Raw genomic sequence first — 5,561 nt, forward strand, 5'->3', positions numbered from 1 at the left:
GACAATACAGTACATGCTGCAAACTTTGCCATAAATGTACAAATTTAGTACTGGCCTGAATAAGATATTTCACATAAAATATGTTTAAATATAGTCCACAAGAGAAAATAGTTGTTGAATTTATAAAAATTACCCTGTTCAAAAGTTTACATACTCTTGATTATTAATACTGTGTTGTTACCTGAATGATCCACAGCTATTTTTTGTATTGTTTTGTTTTGTTTTAGTGATAGTTATTCATTCTTGTTTGTCCTTAACAGTTAAAATACACACTGCTTTTCAGAAAAATCCTTCAGGTCCCACAGATTCTTTGGTTTTTCAGCATTTTTGTGTATTTGAACCCTTTCCAACAATGACTGTTTGATTTGCGATCCATCTTTTCACACTGAGGAGAACTGAAGGACTCATATGCAACTATTACAGATGATTCAAATGCTCACTGATGCTTCCAAAGGAAACACAATGCATTAAGAACCAGAGGGTGAAAACTTTTTGAATTTGAATATGAGGGTAAATTTAACTTATTTTGTTTTCTGCGAAACATGTAAGTATTTTCTGTAGCTTCCGAAGGGCAGAACTACATGAAAACAAATATGATATTTAGGCAAAATAAGAAAAATGTACACGTCTTCATTCTGTTCAAAAGTTTTCACCCCCAGCTCTTAATGCATTGTTTTATCTTCTGAAGCATCAGTGAGCGTTTGAACCTTCTGTAATAGTTGCATATGAGTCCCTCGGTTGTCCTCATTGTGAAAAGATGGATCTCAAAATCATACAGTCATTGTTGGAAAGGGTTCAAATGCACAAAAACGCTAAACTAAATTCCCTATGGGATAATCATCTTGAACAAACAAACCCTTCAGTCCAGGCCCTTCAACTATCTAAACCAACTAATGTCCATAAATGATGAGCCTAAACTAGCTAGAAACCAGCTAACTACCACATGAAGCTGTTTTAGACAAAGAAGCATCAACAGAGACTATTCTCACACCTCAACTAACAGCCTGCTGGCCCAGACTTCACCTACAAACACTTGGACAAAACAATGAGTCCTTGTTTCCCTATTGTGTCACCTCAGGGCTGTTATTCTTCATGTTCTGATAAGACTCAGTCATATTGACCCCCAGTGACTGCACGTGTGTGATATTGCTCTCTGCTGGTGGTGAAGGGCCCCGCTGATACGGGCTCATCACATCCCTTTCAAAGCCCTGAGCATAAGACATGTTCTAATGAGACTGTAATTGCTTGTGTGCATTAGCGGGCCAAAATATAAAAATAAGCCTCATTCGTATTTACACAAGGGCACAAAGAGACACCACCACCACTGTTTTATAAAACCTGATGAGCCACTGTGCTGCCTTCCTAATGATATGATTAAGCGATAAATACTGTAAAAGTTTTACCATTAGAGTCTACCATCACAAATATTCACTTACACACAAAAGATGCAATAGGCCGTTCTCAAGGATATAAGCAAGAGATTCTGCATGGTGCAGCACTTGGCAATTTTTAAAGAATTCACACACTGTTCCTCAACTTCCTCCAGACTGAAATGTGCCTCTGCAAGGACTTCTACAATTATAAGCAATCTGCAGTTGAATAAAGCAGACAAATATAAACTCATCAGTAATGGCACAGGAGTTGATTAGCAATTTGTGATTCTCTGGAATGACAGTAAAAATGATCTGAAGCATAAAAGAATGGTGTGGCTCTGTGTAAATGTAGCGTGAAGTATTTGCAGAGTCATGTTTGATGTGAATCAATAACACTCATCAGGGTTTGATTTACAGTCTTGATGATGGATTACGGTGCACTGAAAACCCTAATAAGTTGACTGGACTAAAGTGATTGAGTAAACTCGTTGCCTCAATTTAATTGAGTAATGGAGTCTCCCAAAACTTGCATATTTAAGTTTATTTAACTTTGCGGTTTTGTAGACTACACTTAAATCGTTCAGTTCAATAAACTTTGTACTTATTCAATGTACTTAAACGATTATGTTCAAATGTACTTATATATTTAAGTTAACTCAACATGGAAAGTAACTGAACTGAAATAAAACAATGAACAGCATAATTAATCTTTGATTTTTTTTATTGACAAGATGTCACAATATTAATGAAAATACAGTTAACACTATACAGTAATCTAAATCAGTTATAGCCACACCTTAAGGTGGTAAAAATAAATTAAACTAGTGCAGTACATCAATTGTACAACTCTATGCACATATGTGACACTGGACCACAAAACCAGTCATAAGGTTAAATTTTACAAAACTGAAATGTATACATCATATAGAAGCTCAATAAATAAGCTTTCTATTGATGTATGGTTTGTTAGGATAGGACAATATTTGGCCGAGATACATCTATTTGAAAATCTGGAATCTAAGGGTGCAAAAAAAATCAAAATACTGAGAAAATCACCTTTAAATTTTCCAAATTAAACTCTTAATGCATATTACTAATCAAAATTTACATTTTCATATATTTACAGTAGGAATTTTACAAAAAATCTTCATGGAACATGATCTTAACTTAACTTAACTAAAAAACAACAATTTTGACCCATACAATGTATTTTTGGCTATTGCTACAAATATACCCCAGTGACGGTTTTGTGGTCCAGGGTCACATATATACTTCACTCAAGTATCAAGTATTTATTTTAATGTAAACATTGCATTTGACTATTTAAGCTTTGTGCAAACATAGCAAACTAAAATAAAACATACTCAGGATATTGTGTATTTCACCAAAATTTCATCAAAAACAATACTGAAATACGCTATTACTGTCAAAACCACACTACAGAGGTGTAACAATATACCAAATTAACTACGACACATCAGTTGTAGAACTCTGCATTTAACAATTTAAACATTATTTTTATTCTTTATAAAATGGATAATGGAGTAAATTAAGGGAGGGGGGAGACTCAAAACAAAGAATGTTAAAGTATCACAGTGATTTCTTAAGCAAAAAGTTGGTTTGCCAGAGACTGCACTCTTGGCTTGAAAGCATTCTGTCCCATTGGCATTAGTACACGCCAGATGAAATCAATCTTGTTGGTGAGTGATCTTGGTTAATTCAGGTGTAGTGCGTATATCAGACCGAAGAGAAGTCAGATTGCCTGTGGGAGGTCCTGCACTTTGTCCATCACCACTTGGCCTTCAAGAATTATTCAAACTGAAGAAGTCAAATGCAAGGAATTGGAAGACTGAAGATCAGTGTCCTCCAATAAGATCCCCACTGGCACATCAAGGATAGTGTTGTGATGATCAGATACCTAGTGAAAAAAAGAGGTATAAATATAGTATTGTGATCAGAAATCCAAGGTTTATCATCAATGCATGTTTAACAGAATGCCCGCTTTTTTTTTTTTTAAACACCAATTCTAATCCAACATGGATATTTTCTTAAACAAACTGATACAAACCCCCTGGAGCCTTGTTGGGCAGTTTAATGATGGATGGATGGAATTTTTGGAGATTCAAAATTTCATCCCCCATTCACTCTCATTAAAAAGCTTGGAAGAACCAGGATAAATTTTATTATAACTCTGATTGGATGGCTTGAGGGTCAGTAAACCATGGGGTAATAATTTTTGGGTGAACTATCCCTTTTAAGAACAGATTTACTTACTAAAGATGACTGGAAGAAAGAAGAATCATCATCTCCAAGCATGATAGGCAGTCCCCGAAGAACAAGGGTTCGGACCTCAGTTGGCTGGGCTGACTTTAAAACATGAAAACATGAAATTCTATTAAAGTCAAAAAACTCAATATCAATCTATTTTAAGCATTGGTATGTGATATAAATTAAATTTTAGATTATCATACATAGCAGATTACTGATATGAGAAAATAATAAATAAATTACATTGTTAAAATAAATACTTCTAAAGGGATAGTTCCCCCAAAAATGAAAATTCTGTCATTTACTCACCCTAAATTTGTTCCAAACCAAGCTGTTTTTATGCACCACTTACATGTACATACTAAAAAGAAATACTAATGAAGTCAGTGCTGCACCAAAATTGTTTGGTCACAAATATTCCTTCAAAATATCTTCCTTTGGTTTCAGCAAAACAAAGAAATTTATACAGGTTTGGAACAACTGCGGGTGAGGAAATGAGGAGAGGATTTCTGTTTGTGGTTTCCATCCTTCAAGTTATGTTAAATAAGACAAATAACTACTGACCTTTATTTGCTGTAAAAAGTTCAACAAGCGCTGACCAGGACACCCCCTTTTGGTTTTACAAAGGTCCATGAACTGTGTCTGTCCAGGTTTTTCTAGAATTCCTGCATTAGATTTTAGCCTTTAATTCTGTTGAACTCCATGCAAACCTTGGGGGAAACATCAGGTCACTAATCACATTAGCTTACACACAGAAATGCTTTACAGGCTAATAAATAATTAGTAAATAATGAAGGCTAAGAATTGGTTTTCTTTATCATGTTAAAGGAATAGACCACTAAAAAAAAAGAAGAAAAAAAAAGAAAATTGTTGTAAAACACATGATTTTATTTTGCTGAACAAAAATGCTTGCAGAGTCAAAAACACAATACTTACATTTCCACATGCTATTGTCTCATGTAACCTGTAACAGAAAAGTTGAAAATAATAAGTTTAACAATCAGTAAAAAAATAAAATAAAAAAAAATTACTCTATAATTAAGATTGTAGTCTTACAGCGTTATCCAAAAATAAAACTAAATGTGCATACTTTACAAATGCTCTGTACAAGTCAAAATTGTCGATTTTTCATTCATACTTTGATAACATTATGCACAATATTTTGTTGATTAATTGATCTCAGAAGTGGCTGCCATGCTCTTTCCCACAGAAATACACAATTACACTATGATTAAATGAATTAACTAATATGTTTCGGTTTTTACAAATCAAATAAAGACTAATTTGATATCTCAGTTATCACACCATCTCAAATCCATATCAGTTAACGTTACTTGATGGCTACGCTGTCAAAGTTTGACCATGGCTGTGTTGTCTTTTATTATAGAAACGTACCACAAGGACTTAAATAAGCATATTTCACTCAAAATCGTCACTTTATATTAATATTTACATAATTTACTTACCGAACATAGAAGAAAAACATCTGTCTTCAAACTTGTCAGCAACAAAACAGACGACGGCAAAAGGACCAATCAGCTCTCTTGTTGCTAGGCGGAACTCCTTGCATGTCCAATCACATTAAAATAAAGAACTGCGAAATGTGAGCATGTAAGCGCGGGCCATTTTCAAACTATAATAAAATGTCAGATTTCCGGTAAAGCACTTTCGCTATTAGTATTTGAAATGTGATTTTGCGCTCTCTGTAGAGTTTACAAACTAATTTACTATATGGATTACATAAAGATTGGCATACTTTGTGCTGTTAATATGGTTCAAGCGTAAAAAGAAAATTCTTGCAAAACACTTGTGTTTACCATAATGCACGCACCACAGCTGAATGTGGATGTGGGGAATCGTATGATTTGCACGCCTCTCCGAAGGGAGTAGCTCCTCAGCTTTGCTTAAAAGCATTAAAAT

The 5,561-nt window shown here is 34.2% G+C and overlaps 1 long non-coding RNA gene across 1 annotated transcript; it reads right to left on the reverse strand.

The window, feature by feature from the left end:
* Positions 1-2,374: 2,374 nt before the first annotated feature.
* Positions 2,375-4,322, reverse strand: LOC141336002 (uncharacterized). Its single transcript, XR_012355666.1, has 3 exons — positions 4,206-4,322; positions 3,648-3,740; positions 2,375-3,291 (listed from the first exon to the last, which is right to left on the reverse strand). It is a non-coding gene; the product is annotated as an uncharacterized lncRNA (long non-coding RNA).
* Positions 4,323-5,561: the final 1,239 nt, after the last annotated feature.

The sequence above is a fragment of the Garra rufa genome, chromosome 6 (genome assembly GCF_049309525.1).
Source record: "Garra rufa chromosome 6, GarRuf1.0, whole genome shotgun sequence".
Taxonomy (NCBI): domain Eukaryota; kingdom Metazoa; phylum Chordata; class Actinopteri; order Cypriniformes; family Cyprinidae; genus Garra; species Garra rufa.